Here is a 17,817-nt window from a genome sequence, read left to right as displayed (position 1 = left end):
CTTCTATAATTTGACTTTGATTGAATAAATTTTTACCCCTTTTTCCAAAAAAACAACTTTATATAGTAAAATAAATCTAAAATAAATTATTAGAAATTAAAATTTTGAAAAAGTAAATAAAGCTATATGGAAAATCAAAATTTAAATATAATTTATTTTTATTTATTTTTTGATTAGTAGACGACCAAGGCCTTGATAATTTTTATTAATAAAAAAATTTAATTACAATGGCGTACCATCGTTCAAACGGGCACTGGTAGGAAAGAATGGGGAAGAAAACCTCTAGTCTAGCCCAGGATCATGGTCCTTTATTATTACATCATAAAAGGGGCATACCCCAGTCAAATTGTCATCATTGCTATTATTATAATAGACAGATCTTATTTCAAATGAGTGCATATGATCAAATAATTCATAATTACAGTTGAAACCTATAGAAAACCATTCCATCCACTTCTCTTTGTGTCCTTCCATTGCTGAAAGATACGCTCATCCCTGCCTAGCTATCTTGACAATCAGACTAGTTAATAATAATACTGAATAATCTTTAAAACATAAAAGCTACTCTGAACCAAATAAATTGTTACTCATACCTTTTGGATTGACATTACACTTACCGATTTATCAGTATAGTTGTAATCCCTTATTTAAAATTAAAGACTTATCAATAAAACTATTGAATTTAATCCCTATCAGAGAATTATATTTATAATTGTAATTGAGAAAGCACTGTCCTGATTCTAACCTAATATACTAGGCAATATTGTAATACTAAGTACTGATTACAATTCCTAAAGAGACCAAAAGCAGAAACTAAATCCTAGTTATCTCCAATGATACTCATGTTGATAGGCCAAAATTGGTATAGTATCCTCACATAACTTAGACACTATATTGAGATTGTTCTTAACTTTAAGACTCGAAGAAATAACTAATTAATCCTCAAGTTGCATCAAGCTCTATAGCCATTCAAGGATATAATTAAACGCAACTATATTATTCAAAAACCTCAAATGCTCAAAACCACCCAAGCTACTAAAAGGACAACAATAAAACCTTCAAATGAATCAACAAACAACTAAACTAAATTGTCAGCCCGAGCATACCGTGACAAGGTTTGGTAGTCGGAAAACAAAGTATAACTTTCAAATATAATCTTAAAGATCTACATGCACTAAGATTAATCTGAGAATTGCCCCATTCACACTATGGAGATTACCATCCTTTATACTTTGCATATACGAATCAATTAGGTTGCATAATCTCAACAAAGGGAATTGCATGTCAAACAAAACTGGAACAAATTTCCTAACTGAAACCGACTGTGCTTACTGAGAAAGATGAGCCACGATTGTTGAGAAATTTTAACATAATAAAATATTCTGCTAAGATACCGAGTGTTACTCTTAAGTTATCATAGCAATATCATTCATGCATGACTAAACATCTTCCAATGCTAAAATCAAAGTCGAATGAAAACCATTATAAAGTAACTATGAATAAATAAGAAGACCATGTTGCATAATAGTTAACTCAGGATTGCCACAATTACTATAACTATCACTTATATATTCATAATTGGGGTAAATACATTAAACAAAAATTGCTTTATATGAAAATACCATTACTCAGATCCTCCTCTTACAAAAGGCATAATATAGATCAAACTATTGCAACTATTCCCTCAGACAACAGGGAGCTATCTGATCTAAGCTATAGGGCTACTATCCACATAGTACTAAAAGTTATAAGACCAAAATTGCTAATAAAGGTAGAATACCAATGAGATTTCCTTCCAAAAATGACGTCATAAGACCCAAATACAACCAACAACCTAGACCAGAATATGCATCAGAATTCAACAAACTAGAGCTGTCTAACTTAAACCGTGACTACCTTATTTCTTTCCAAATACCATGATTACTTCTGCAATGTCATAAGGGTTTTTAGACTTGAAAAAGGGACAGAATTCAAAGGAAAACTTCTCTCTACTTGATTTCTCAATATTAGGTGTGCAGAAGTTAAGTGCCTCCAAATTACCAAATTTAAACCCCGGATGAATATATGCATTGAACAAACCAAGATAATTGTAGAGCCAATCAGTTCCATTATCCTCCTTAATTTTATGCCATCTAAGAAGAAATTGGAAGCACAATTCCATCTTCAGCCATACCTCATTGAAAGCTACCTGGTCTCTTATCACCAATGTAGGCTACCTCGGTATGTTTGCAATGACTAGGCTCCCTAGAGGGTGCTCCATATACATCAACGGAAGGGGCACTCTATGATTCTCATCCAAGCCCATGACCGCTTCAACCAAGTCATGACACCAGGTGGAATCAAAGATATTCAAACACAATCTTATCATGTCCCATTTATTTATCTTGGCTCTCACCATTCAACCAATGAAAATACCTATAATGCCACTATTTGTCCTCCAGGTGAAATCATATTTGAAGACACCTTCTCCTATTGCCCAGTTAACAACGATGCGTGTCATTTCCTCAACCGGCCTCATCATCCTGTTCCACCTTTCTGGTTTGATATTGCCTTGGAAGGCCATAGTATGAGTCTTTGAGGTGTGAAAGACACAAATGAAAGTATCCATTTCAACGATTTCAAGTAAAGAGACAAACTCATGATAATGCTTCTACAAAAGGGATGAAACAGATACTCACGAAGACTCTAGAAATACATCGAACCTTCCTCCACTTTCTTAGGGCTTGAAGTCACTTAATAGACTATTATGCTATGGATAGTCCTCAAAAAAGTCTATCAGTAAGGAATAATGAGGCATCCAAACCAAACCTGTTAATGATGTGGCGAGTCATACTTAAAACCTAGCATAAAATGCATTATGAAGCCATAATCTAATTAAGATATCCCAAAGCATATGTTACGGAGAAATTAACCTAAACCTATGTCTGTTAGTCTAGCTTATATACCATTAGTTGGGGACTTATTATAAACAATATACTATGCTTACATTCCTTTTCTTCTTTAGGTAGAGATTTACCCTAGACTATTCATAATATTGACTAAATCATATTTAAAAGAGCCAAACCTTCTAGGATAAACTAAGAATTTAAAGAGTAACTATGGTAGAAGTATTTATGGCACATCTTTGATCACCGAGGAGTTTGCACCATCAACTCCCTTGTTTGTAAATAATTCGCCTTCTGGTTACCTTCTCGAAAAATGTGACATATCTGAGTTTCTGCAAACTGATCTAGAAGTCCAAGAACTTCTTCTAGCTTAGAGTTAAGGACACAGTTGGGGGTTCTACGAATCACCCTCAATGATGATTCTTGATAATCCTAACTTATGACAAAGTTTTAGACCTTTATCTAGTGCTTCTAGCTCTGCCAGGTTGTTAGAAGTTAGCTGAATAGACATGGCTTTTTTGGTGATCCATTTGCCCGTATCATCATTAATGATACAACCAATACCTACTGTTCCTGGGTTGCCTTTAGTTGCACCATCAAAATTAAGTTTAGCCCATCCTTTCAGAGGGGGAGACCATTTACACCTTTCCCTAGCCTCCTTACTTTTCTTGAAATTGACAATTGGAGGATTAATCAAGTTTATCCAATTCTTTTTCATTTGACCATCCCAAATAGAAAAGGAGCCTTCTTCTTTTCTAGAGTTTCTGAGATGGGAATTGGCTATCTCAACTATGCTAGCTTCAATTTTTAATATTAACTCTTCTGGCTTCAATTTTGAGTCACGAAAAAATTGTCTATTCCTTTCTTTCCATATTTCCCACACCAAGATGGAAGGATAGATGTTCTAGATTTTATTATAGATGCCCTTAAATAGGTTGATTGGCCATCCTTTGAGGACGTCAATAAATGATTTTGGCAAAGGCGAAGACCATCCTAACATATGTCTGAGCCACTCCCAACATGCTTGAGAAAATAGACATCTATATAATAGATGATCTGAATCCTCGTTGTTTTGTTTACATAACACACACCTAGAAGGACCTTCAAAGCCTAATTTAGGAAATCTATCTGCTATCGTAATCCTATTTTGAAATGCTAGCCATAAGAAAAATCCTGCCTTTGGAAGACAGGCAGAGTCCTAGTAGAGTTTAGGTGGAATTTCCACTTCATCCCATTTTTGTGAATGTATCAATGCTTTGTATCTATTTTTCACGCAATACTTACCATCATTCGATGTCTCACAGATGAGTTCTTCATTTCTCTCAAGTTGCTTAACTTTCCTATCTAGTATTATCTCTTCATATGACTTTATAGCAGCTGGATCCAATTCTATACCCTCCAGAGGTTTCCAAATCCATCTAGATATACCTTTCGAAGTGATCTCTATCTTGTAGTTACTAACTTTACTTCCCCACAAATTGACTAATTTTTCTTTGAGATCCACAGGGATGTGACTAGTATCTATTGGAGGATGCCCATCCCAAGAATCCTCCCAGAATAGGGCATCATCACCCTTACCGACATCTTAGGTTAGGTACTTGCTAATGAGATGATGACACTTAGTCATAAAATTCCAACTCTCTAACCGTCTAGGAAGGATCTTCATTCTAAAAATTGATAGAGGATCATTTGCATCAAGATACTTATTATACATAATCTTAGCCCACTTATGTTCTCTTTCCTTAAAGAGATGCCATATTAATTTAGCACCTAGTGCTTCATTTTTTCATTGTAAATTCTTAATTCCTAACCCACCCAAATCCTTAGGTTTACAAATCTTCTCCCATTTAATGAGAGCCAATTTTTTAATCTTCCTCACAATCATTCCAAAGAAAATTCTTGAGTTTTGCCTCAAATTTGAGGAGAAGGTGCTTGGATAGAGGAAGATAGAAAAGCAGGTAGGTTGGAATGGCAGACAAAACAAATCTTATCTTGATACTCTTTCCAGCTTTTGTAAGCCATTTATCTTTCCAACTACCTATCCTAGTGTCCAATTTCTCCAGGGTGTTGTTCCAAACCTTACTAGACTTCACACCTTTCTCTAAAGCAATGCCCAAATATTTACAAGGAAACAGACCTTTTTTTGTATCCCATGATATGACATATGTGATTTTCCAGTTTAGGTTTTGTATTCATAAAATAAATCTTAGATTTAAGATCATTTACTTTCTGTTTGAAAGCTTTCATGTCTAATTCTATGATGGATTTTAGGCCAAGCGCCTCTTTTACTAAGCTTTTTCCAGGCAAAATAGTATCATTTGCATATTGCTGATGCATGATGTTAGGCATATTCCTTGTGACAGTAATGCCTATAATATTTTGATTATTATAAGCATTAGTAATAGCTCTCCCAAAGGTTTCAACCATAATAATATAAAGGGTAGGAGATAGTGGATCTCCTTGTCTAATACCTCTAGATGTTTCAAAAAAATCTTCGAGAGTCCCATTAATAAGCACTAAAATTTTGGTAGAAGATATGAATTTAAAGATAAGGTTAATCCATTAATGAGAGAAACTGAAAGCTTCTAGAATTTTGCAAAGGAATCACCAATCAACCATATCATAGGCTTTTTGTATGTCTAGTTTCATGAACATGCACGCCCCTTTGTTCTTGTAGGCAAAATGAATTATTTCTTGGATGGTGAGAATGCCATCAAGAATGGATCTACCCGAAACAAATCTTGTTTGTTCCTTAGATATTATTTTTGGAAGGATACCCTTTAATCTATTTGCTAGAATCTTAGAAATTTTTTTTTGTAAATTGTGTTACATAACGCAATAGGTCTGAAGTCTCTTGGAGTCTTAGGCTCTTCCTTTTTGGGAATCAGAGTAAGAAAGGAATAGTTGATTTCAGATAGCAGAGCTCCACCATTTTTTTAAGCTTCAATAACTTTCCAGAGATCTAGGCCAATAATATCCCAACATTTTTGGAAAAAGAAAGCCTGAAAACCATCTGGACCTAGAGATTTATTAGGGTTCATATTAAAGACTATCGATCTGACCTCTTCCAAAGAAATAGGTTTATTTAATAGCTTATTATCTTCAATTGTAACAATTTTAGGGGTTACTTTGAGTAAATTAGCTTGAGCTTCTCTGTTTGACCCCTCATAATTGTTTAAATTTTTTTGGAAATAATCCACAAAGGTTTCCACAATTTCACTTGGCTTGTCAGTTAAGATGCCTAAGTGGTTTTTAATACTGGATATTTTACTCTTAGTTTTGTTAAATAAGGTAAAATTGTGGAAAATTTTCATGTTCCAATCCCCTTCATCTAACCATCTCTCTCTTTCTCTCTCAATTTTTGTCTCCAAAAAATTTCTTCTTTGGATAATATATCCTCCTGTTTAGCGAGTAATTCTTTTTTCTAACTAATAGTTGTCATTATTCATACCTTTATCAATTACTTCTAAATTTTAATCCTTTATTCTCTCTTCAATATCGAATTTTTCTTTAAAAATGTTATTGAAGTAATCTTTATTCCATCTGAGAATTCGCTCCTTAAGCATCTTCATTTTAGAAATGAAAATAAACATCTTAGAACCTTCAAAATTACCGTGCACCCACCATTCGTTGATATTACTTATAAAGCCAGGATCTAGAAACCACATTTTTTCACATTTAAATGGGTTCCTAGAAAGTTTATGTGGCTCTGAAAATTCTAATCTAATTGGGTAATGATTAGATCCAACAATCGACAGAATGGGAGATTGTATATTCAAATTGTTTAGATCCAAATCTCCTTTAATGAGAAACCTATCTAATTTTTTAGCAATATAAGCAAAATCCTTCCTCCTATTATTCCATGTGAAATTCCCATTAATGAGTGGAATGTCAATCATGTTATGAACATCACACCATTCTTTAAAATCTTTAGATGATAGGGAGATCTATTGAATTCCACCTACTTTTTCACTTGAATTTAGAATAGTATGAAAATCTCCACCTACTAAGAACAAACTATCCTTATGATCATTCGTAAATACGTTGATTTCTTCGCAAACTGATTTTTTCTCCAAGTTACTTATTGGACCATAAACATTAATTAGAATAAACTTTAGGTTGGATTTCAAACTCTGGACATTACCATTTATCCAATTATTATTTATGTTTAAAATATCTAAGGAAACCTTCCTAGGATTCCAAATGAATTCTATACCCCCTGAAGCACCTACTGACTCTTGAAGGACAAAAATCCAAATACCTAACATTTTATCTAATTTAATTCCTTCTAGCTTATTTAATTTTGTTTCCTATGATAAAATGATTTCAGAATCGAATGATTTAAGGTTTTGTTTTAAAAGTCTTTTTCTGCTAGGGGCATTTAAACCCCTAGCATTCCATGTTGTAATCTTCATGGCTCCTTAGGAAGGCACTTCCCCTTCCCGTTGTTAAGTATCTAATCTATCTTTTGTCACTCTTGTTGTGACCATCCGCTTCCCTGAGTTCCTTCAAAGATCTCCTTCCTCTTTTACCTTTCACTTTGCCGCATTTAGGTGAGTTTAGATCTTCTTGATTCATCTGAATCTCAAGTTGCTCCAAGTTTTTTTCTACATTTTGACTAGTTGATAGCTTATTGCTATCTTTTCCTTCTGCATCCTCATTTTCCAATTCTCTTAAGATTTGATTTATTAGACTTGATTGATTTTCCATCTTTGGATCTAAACCTTTTTTTCTATCCTTACCCACAACGTTATCCCTTTGCTCTGTAAATGTTTCATTTTCACTTATATGAGATTGACTCTTCTCTTTATCCTCATTCTCAATGTTTAGCAGATCTCTTTTTAAATCTTCACATGTATAATTGTCTCCTCCTAATTTAAGTACTCTCTGAATTAAGTCTTCTCTTTGAGCTTCAGTGCTTCTATCAATATTCTCCAAACTAAACACTTGAACTAATTCCTTAGTTAATAGATGAAGGCTATCTTCTTTTGATTTTGGTATGCTCATGTTCTCCAATTCTGCTTCCCATATGTTATCCTTATTTAAGAAGTCATGAAGTTCTTTTGAAAGAGGTTTTTCTATTCTCTTTACACCACTGTTCATCTCCTTTTGATTACTGATTGGGGTAAATGGTGAACTAATTGATGCTAATGGAGTTTGCCAAAATTTGAATAACCTATTAGAAACCTCTTTTATAGGTGTTACTATTTTGTCCACTGTTACATGTACTTGGCGTTGTCCAGATTTAATCTCTTCCACTGGGATTTTGTATTCCCCTTCACCTTCTGCATTTAATTCGAATAACAATGAGTTCTCTATATCCTCTAACTACCCTTTTCAATGTCAAGTAATGCCTATATTTGTTGTGTTGCTGCAATATCTTTGTCTTTGACTTCTTTGCATGTTAGACTTAAATTTTTGTCCATAGTGTCTTTTCTGAGATTTATATTTAGTCCTTGATACTTAGTGTCAATGGGGCTAGACTTTTCCTTCATATCTTTAAATATCAATTGTCTATAAAAGTGCTATGAATTTGTACTCCCACTAGCCTCTATACCTTTACCTTCTTCTACAGTCTTACTCTATCCTTTATTGCTTTTTGAAGCTCTTTGTTTTTCTTTAGTGGAACTTTGTTTTCCTATTGAATTATCATCTTGTATAAATCCTGGGCTCTTCTTATGATCAACCACTATAACTGAATTAAGCTTTAATCTTACTGCTGATGTATCCACCTTCCCTCTATTATCTATCCTTTCTGTGCAAGAAGGTTCTGCATGAATCTCAATCTTTCCATGAGAAAGTGTAGGAGTCTTATGATTAGGAATCCTTTGACATATCCTCTTTTTCCTGATTCTCATCATTGGGAACTTACTGTTGAAATTTAAAGTAAGTGGCAATGTCTTAAATTTGATCTTTCTATTGTCATCTAATCTTATAATTTTTGATATTTTACCATCAAACATATACATATTTAAATCATATGTAGCTCTGTTTGTTATTACTTTCCTTTATATCCGTGCAAATTGATTAATCTTAGTTTTGATGAGCATTTTCACATTATTACAGTATTGAAAGGAAGAGTCAATACCTATTAGTTCTCCCAAAGCAGATCCTAATGACCTAAGAATCTCTATTTGAAGTAGCTATGGGGGGAAAGACTGTATGCTAAACCAAGTTGGTAACATGATATCTAAAACTTGTTCTCTACAATCCGGGAACCATTCTACAAATTTAACATCTTAACCTTTGAAAAAACACCTAGACACAAAAATAAAGTCTTTTTAAACATATTCATCCATACAGTTCAAATAAAGAATTCCATCTAAAAAGTGAGAGATAATTTCCTACTCCTCGCAATTTCCCTCTAGCCAATTAGAGAGATGGAGTAAATCTTTCCTAGGGCCATTCCAAATAGTGAAAACTCCAACCTTTTGACATTCGAGCCATTTGTCTTTGCTTTCCTCATTGTTGATAATGATAGAATTATCTTTAGGAAATGATGGAGCCAGAATACTGGGATGCTTACTAGGTTTTGACGAAGCAAGAGATTTCTCAACCACATGTCTTCGATGGGGGGGGGGGGGGGATATATGAGCTAGGAGATGCGCTTACAGAAGGTGGAAAAGAAAACCCTAACCTATTGGAATGAAATTGATCTGTAGACTTAGACATACATAACCCTATTTGTTTATGGGATAACTCGTAGTTGTTAGAATGGGCATACTTTGTAAGGTTAAAAACCCTAATCTAGTTGTCCAGACTATCAATAGTAAAAACAATCAACTAAGGCCTAAATAACCCTGTCAAACCTGAAGATCTGCAAGGAGATTCAACCTTGGAGTTCTTAAACTTAGGCAGATTGTCTATCTGCCTACTTGATTCCTCCTGTTGCAAGATAATAGCTCCATGGTGACTAGGATGACCCTAGTTTTCCTTCTCCTCAAATTTCTCTAGAATGGAGAATTTATTTGCCATTTGGGCCGCATATTTTGATCTTGCTATATCTTTAATGGCAGGGAGACACTGTGGTTTGGCCTGAACCTTTGTATTTGCTCTGGAATTGTTGTCTATCCACTAATGCGAATTAGGGTTTTTAGCCTTGTTTTTGAGATTGATCGACTAACCTACTTTTTTCTCATTTATGAGAAAGTTTGCCATTTTCTCCAATTTAAATATAAATATTTACAAGTAAAACCAAGAAAAAGTGAAATATTAAAAAAAAAGGTTAATTCATTTTTCTAAGGAGTAAATTTCTAAATATTTATACTTCTCAAATCTTAAATTTTTTTATTTTAAATTGAGAGAGTATATGTAACAAGTGTAAAAGATAATATAGAAGTAATAGTATATTATTTTTTTAAATATTATGTTTTTTATAACTTAAATATTTAATAGTTGATTAATTAAAATATTATTTCAATTTTAAATTTAATTAATTTATGGCATCTTATTAATAAAATTATATTTAATATATAATTATATATTTACTATATATAATGATAATAAGAAATTCAAGATATAAATATAAGTAATATAAGTTTTAAATTTAGTTTAAATAGTATCTAAGTATTTTATTTCTAATAATACAAAATTATATAATTACGAATATAATTTAAATATAATGAAAAAATATAAAACATTTTATTTTAACTTAAATATACTACATGAAACATTATTATAATAAAATCAAATATTTTTTTCATTTTTTCAATTTAAACTATAATATATCCTAAAATTGTTTTTTACTTAAATATATATTAATACATAATTAATATATAATAAATTAATTCTATATAAAAAAATTGTTATATTGTATATTTATAGTATTTTATTTATATTATAAATCTATTGAAAAAATATATTATACACTAATACAAAAGTAAAGAACTTAGTGAAAGTATTTATTAGTTTCTAACTTTCAAAGCAACTTAAAAATATATATTCATATTTTTATTTACGAAAATTGAAACTCATGCAATATGAAAAGAGCTTTAAAACTCTTTACAATAAGACCTCAAACAATCTAGCCAATCAAATGATAAAAAAGTAATTTGTCAATATTATAAACATAAAAAATAATGAGTTTCATGGTATAAAACACGTAAAGAAATGAGAAAAATTGAAGCTCTTAATTGGTTGATATATGTAATTTTAATCGCATTATTCAAATAGTCATACAATAGTACTTAACCTACCGCAAGTACTAATAAATAAATATGTCAATATATTAATAAATTTATTAATTATACTTTTCTATTTTCAATATTTAATATATTAAATATCTCCTTTCGTGTACAAATAAAAAGATAACAAATAGTTGTTTATATATACACACACACACATATATGTGTGTATATGTATACATGTATATATACATATATACACATGTATAGATATGTATACATTTATACATATGTATACATGTATACATACATATACATGTATATGTATATACATATACATGTGTGTATATATATATATATATATATATGTATATGTACATATATATGTATATGTACATATCTATATATATATGTATATATACATGTATATGTACATATACATATATATGTATATATACATGTATATGTATATATACATATATATACATATATGTACACACATATATACATATATGTGTGTGTACATATATATATATATGTATATATACATATATGTACACACACATATATGTATATATGTGTGTGTACATATATGTATATATATGTATATATACATATACATGTATATATACATATATATGTATATATACATATATATATATATGTATATATACATATATATGTATATGTACATATACATGTATATATACATATATATATAGATACATATGTATACATATATATATATACACATGTACATATATACATATATACATATATATGTATGTACATGTATATATATGTATATATATGTATACATATATATACACACATGTACATATATACATATATATATATACATGTACATGTACATATATACATGTACATGTACATACATGTACATGTACATGTATGTACATGTACATGTGTACATGTATATATACACATGTACATGTGTACATGTATATATATGTACATGTACATGTACATACATGTACACATGTACATGTGTATATATACATGTACACATGTACATGTACATACATGTACATGTACATGTACATGTACATACATGTACATGTACATGTACATGTACATGTATATATATATATGTACATGTATATATATATATATATATACACACATGTATATATATGTATACATGTATATATATATGATAAGATGCTAAATAAAATGTTATAATATTTGTGTATCAAATTAAAAAATTTGTAGTTGAACTATTCAAAATTATAGAAAGCTTAGAGTTTTCTATATATAAGAAGATGAAATTCTATAAGATATCAATATATTTAAGAAAATGTAATTTATCAAATATTTATTCAAAAGAAAAAAGTTTAAAGATTTTTTAAAGAAAAAGATTGAATTTTCTTTAAAAATTTATATTAATAATAAAAAACAAAGAAAAATTAAAAAATTATTCATGTAAGATTAACATAATATCAATATCTCATATTAACAATTATAAAAATAAATATAAGAATAACATAATATCATTTATCAATATAAACTAAATTAAAATTATTAAATAATACAACCAATGATAAACATTCAATTATTAAAAACAAATTTATAACATAAAATATCAAACCTTGAAAACAAAGAGAATAAAAAAGTTATAAAAATATACTTTCTTAAAAAAGGACAGTTGATGCATAATCATCCACCCCAAGAAACCTAAGTTGGTAAGGTGCCCAAAAAAACTATTGAACTCTAAGAGTAAAATGATACATTCTTTTTTAATGACTTGTCTTATTATTAGTACTTGCTGGTAGGCTAAGTACTATTGTAATACTTTTTGGATTTTATGCTTCAACTAGTGATTAAATTTTTTGGCTTCAGTGACTTTAAAATGAATTGATTTTTTAAAAATTTATCGAACTAATATGTTGCATAGATAGATGCATGATTGTTAACATTACACTTTTAAGATATTATTTTTCTAAGATTTGATTGGTTGAATTCATTTAGCTCTTATACTGGCCGGGTGAATTGTAAAACTAATTTTTTTTAAGAGTTGGTTTTTATTAAGGTGAATATGATTCATTGATGTTTAATAATTTTTGAAAAAAGGGATAAAAACTTTATTGAAGATCAGAAGGCACCATTACAAAGAAAGCAAGGACCTAAGGTCCCAAGGAAAACCAAAGCACTGCCCCACACAAAGATAAAACAACCATCACCATCATCTGTCACCATTCTCAACCCTGTCCTCATCTAGAATATTCATTAAATTAAGACGGATCTCCTGAGAGATCAACTCCCACTCCTCAATTCTCCATCCCTAGGCATGCTCAGAAGCCCATTTCGCCAAACAATTAGCTACCCTATTCCACTCCCTTGGAATATGGACAAAGGTCACCATTTCCATCAAAGAGCTAATCCATAAAATTTGTTGCCAATCCTAGCCAACTGCCAGTTAACATCAGCCACTTTCTGTTCAATAAGCAGATTGATCAAAACCTGGGAATAAGATTCACAAACTATCCCTCTCCACCCTAAAGCGTGAGCTCTCTCAAGAGCAACAAGAATAGCCAGGCCTTCCACCAAGTTAATGGTCTGTATCCCTTCATAGATCGAAAAGACAAAGATCACTAAGCCTAGAGAATCTCTACCAATCCTGCCAATATCAGCTAGACCTGGATTTCCCCTTGAAGATCCATCAATATTGATCTTCAAAATGCCATGGGGGGGAAACTGCCATTTGCCAACCCTATCAATTTTTTGCTTCTCATGATGTCGTCTCTTAGCCCTGGTCAAGGCCATAGAAGACCCCAGAATCCTCAATCTTTCCACCAACTCTGTACCTCTCTTCCCCAAAGGGAATTCCACTTCACACTTAGCCTCCACTATCTCTTGAACCATGCCCAATATCCTTTTCCAAATTTGTTGCACTAGTCTCTGTTCTCCATGAAATATCCTTCGATTGTGCTCCAGCCAAATCTACCACAATAAGAAGATAGGCCCCACAAAACTACACCTCCTACAGAAAGGGAGCCATAGAAGGAGGCCGACCCATCCCCTACAAAAACTCAAACAAGGAAGAAGCATGAACACAAGGAGTTGTCCAAACACCCCACCAAAAGTGCCAAAGCTATAGTGTAAAAGAGCAATGAAAGAACAAGTGGGTAGAATCCTCCTCATTAGCCCCACACATAACACACATAGAAGGACTAGGAAATCCTCTCTTTTGAATATTATCCCAAGTCAAACACTTATTCCAAGCCAGCATCCAAACAAAACAATTACATTTTGGCCAAGAAAGCTTGTTCCAAACCTTTTTCCACCACTGCATTTCAGGCCCAACCAACTTATGAGACAACAACTTGCTATAATCAGAGGTTATAGTATAGGTCCCCATAGGATTGGGAGACCAGACAAGCACATCATCTTCCCAAAGAGAGAAACATCTTCGACTGGAGAGGATATTTTGTAGCATATCACTTTCCTCCTGTAACCTAGCAACCAACCATTCATCTGGGGACTTCCATTTAGCCATCTCCATTTGACCATAGAGGAAAAAGGACTTAAAGTCCCTCACCCATGACCAACTAGCCTCCTAAAACCACTAACAAAGAATCACTAGGTTGGGAAACTGAGATGTGATGGGAGGATAACCATCCCAAGAATCTGACCAGAATTGGGCCTCCTCCCCACTCTTGCAGATCCAAAATAATCCATCCTTAATAAGCATAGCCCCTTTCTTAAAGGTGTCCAAAATCATAGATCCCTTCCCCACAAGGGGGTACCTAGAGATATAGAGAGGAGGGATCCTCAGGAGATACTTTTGAGAAAGAAGCTTGGCCCAACTCTTATCCTACTCATTACACCACTGCCAGTAAAGTTTCGCAGCCAAAGCCTCCCCAGTCAAAGCCAATTGTCTCAAGCCTAAACCACCATATTATTTTGGACTACACACCACTTCCCATCTAACCAAACTCCATTTGGAGGACTCTAAGAAACCAGCCCATAAAAATTGGTGCACCACAGAATCAAGATCCTTAATAAAGCCCATAGGAGCAACCTGGAGCATGCATCTATAAATGGGCAGAGCCTGTACAACTGACTTAATCAACTGGATGCAACTAGTAAAGGATAACCAAAGATGAATCCAGTGATTAAATTTCACTAGAAATTTATCCAAAATAATCTTCCAAGACTCTATGGGTAGTCTACTCACCGAGATGGGAATGCCTAGATATGTCAGTGGAAGACTCTCGATCTAAAATCTCAACGTGCAAGCAATCCTTTGCTAAATAGGGCTCAAGTATTGAAGAAGAAGATAGAAGATTTTCCCTCATTAATCTGAATATCAGAGGCAACCAGGTATGCATCCAAGACCCTTCTTAGATTAGAGGCCTCCCTTATTGTAGCCATCCCCATCAAAGCAGTATCATCCACAAATTGCAAGTGAGTTTGCAGAGGTAAGGCTCCATCCCACTTCCAACTCTAAATAAGACCAGATTCCACATTTAATTTAATCCATCTCCCCAAGCCTTCAACCAAAAGAATAAGTAAATAAGGGGAGAGAGGGTCTCCCTGATGAAGCCCTCTCAAAGCCCCAAAAAGCTTAGAATGACTCCCATTGATAAGCACTGAAAAAGAAATTGAAGTAACACAACTCCAAACCCATTGAATCCAATCTTCCACAAAGCCAAAAGCACTAAGAACCCACCAAAGGAAGGGTCACCTAACTCTATCATAAGCAATGACCGTAGTTGCAATGACAATCCCATCCAGAATTTGCCTACCAGCTACAAAACCACTTTTCCCTTCAGAGATAAAATCAACAAGCCCCTTCTTCAACTTGTCAGCAATAAGTTTATAAATAATTTTATAGATAACATTGCATAAAGAGATGGGCCGAAATTGGCTCAACCTATCAGCTCCCTCCTTCTTGGGGATAAGAGCAAGAAAAGTAGCATTTAGAGCCCTTAACATCTACTTAATGTGTTAAGAATCATGAAACACAACCAAGAGATCAAATTTGATGATATCCTAGAATTCTTGGAAATACTCAATTAGGAAACCATCCGGACCTGGTTGCTTCCCCTTCTTCATATTAAACACAATCCCTTCAAGCTCTTCAAGTGAGATATCCCACATGAGCTGCTAATTCATGTCTTCAGAAACAAGAGAAGGGATACAAGAAAGAATTTGTGCTTCCTTAGGAGACCCCCCTTGCGAGTCCTCTCGAAAGAGAGACTCAAAGTACTGCACTACCTCACTAGAAATTTCCAAGAAGGAAGAAAGAAGGTTTCCCCTAGTCCAGAGATAGAATTTCTGCGGCGTCTAGCTTTTACAGAGTTAAAAAGAAAAAATTAGTATTTTTGTCCCCTTCCCAGAGCCACTCAATCTGAACCTTTTGTTTCCAGTACAATTCCTCCTACAGTTCCCATTCTTCCAGCATTTTCACAGCCCGAGCTTCATCCTGAAGCAATTCAACTATGATCCCATCCTCCCTTATTCTCCTTGTAATGTCATCTAGATTTGCCTACGCCAACACCTTTTCCTGGAAGACATTCCCAAACTACAGATGATTCCACTGTTTGAACTCAAATTTAACATATTGAAGAAGTTTAGCAAAGACATACATTGATCTGTCATAGGCTGGTCTCCCCTTCCTCCACCAATCAGAAACCAAATCATTCAATGATGGGTCCCACAACCACATGAGTTGGAACCTAAAAGAAGGCTTATGAAGCACTTGAGTTGACTCCATAGTCATCTTGATAGGCCAATGGTCCGATCCTCTCTAATCCAAGATCTCAGAGCAAGAGGACCACATCCCTCCAACCCAACAATAAGAAACCAGAAACTAATCTAACCTTTCTGCAATACAAAACTCACCAACTCGATGATTGTTCTAGGTGAATTGGCTATTGTTTGGTTTGATATTAATAAGATTCAAGGTATTGATATTATCTCCAAGCAGTATTGCAGAGGGCTCCAACCTTCCAGTACCACTGTGCTTCTCAACCAACTCACAAATAGCATTGAAATCTCCAGCCAAAATCCAATGATGGAAAGGCATCATGCTATGAACCAATCTAATGTGAGACCACAAACATTGTTTACCCTAGAAATTAGTAGAAGCATAAATATTGGAAAATAATATGACGTCCCCTGTCTTAAGGTTAGTAGCAATCATAGACATAGAGGATTTAGAGGAAATCCACCAAAGAGGCTAGACTCTTCGAGGATATATAAGCGAGACAGACCCTAGAAGCTCATGAGCTCCAATGTACTAGCTCTTCCCATTTTTCTACAACTTAGGCGTCAAACCTTGCATACTTTCAATAGATAAATTAGTTTATTGCAAAAAGACGACATCAGGACCTTGCCTCTGACTAACTCACGAACCACTTTTTGTCTAGGGCCGCTGTTCAAGCCCCTTACATTCCATGATAGAACAATCATTTCAAAGGGCATGAAAAAATAGAATCCAAAGGCTTAACTACCCCTGACTCTACCAAATTCTCACCAGCTAGCTTAATATTTTCCATATCCTTTTTTCTGCTAGGTTTAACAAATTTCTCTGCCTCACCCTTCTTAATGTCTTTTTGCAAACTGCCCAATTTAGGTGGAGGCTTAGGCTTCATTGTCGAGTCTGAACCATTGTTCTACCCAATAGACAAATAATCCACTCTTGCTGTAGTAACAATGGCCAAGGGTTCCTGCATCTCAAAAATTCCCCTTTGCTGATCTACTTCCAAGTGCCAATAATCATCCCCTTGTGGGTTCATAGAAGCATCAAGAATAGGATCCTCCTGGGCTAAGTCCACAAGCCC

The sequence above is a fragment of the Cupressus sempervirens genome, chromosome 2 (assembly GCF_028749045.1).
Source record: "Cupressus sempervirens isolate cs-2001-9-10 chromosome 2, ASM2874904v1, whole genome shotgun sequence".
Classification (NCBI taxonomy): Eukaryota; Viridiplantae; Streptophyta; class Pinopsida; order Cupressales; family Cupressaceae; genus Cupressus; species Cupressus sempervirens.
This window is presented reverse-complemented; position numbering follows the sequence as displayed.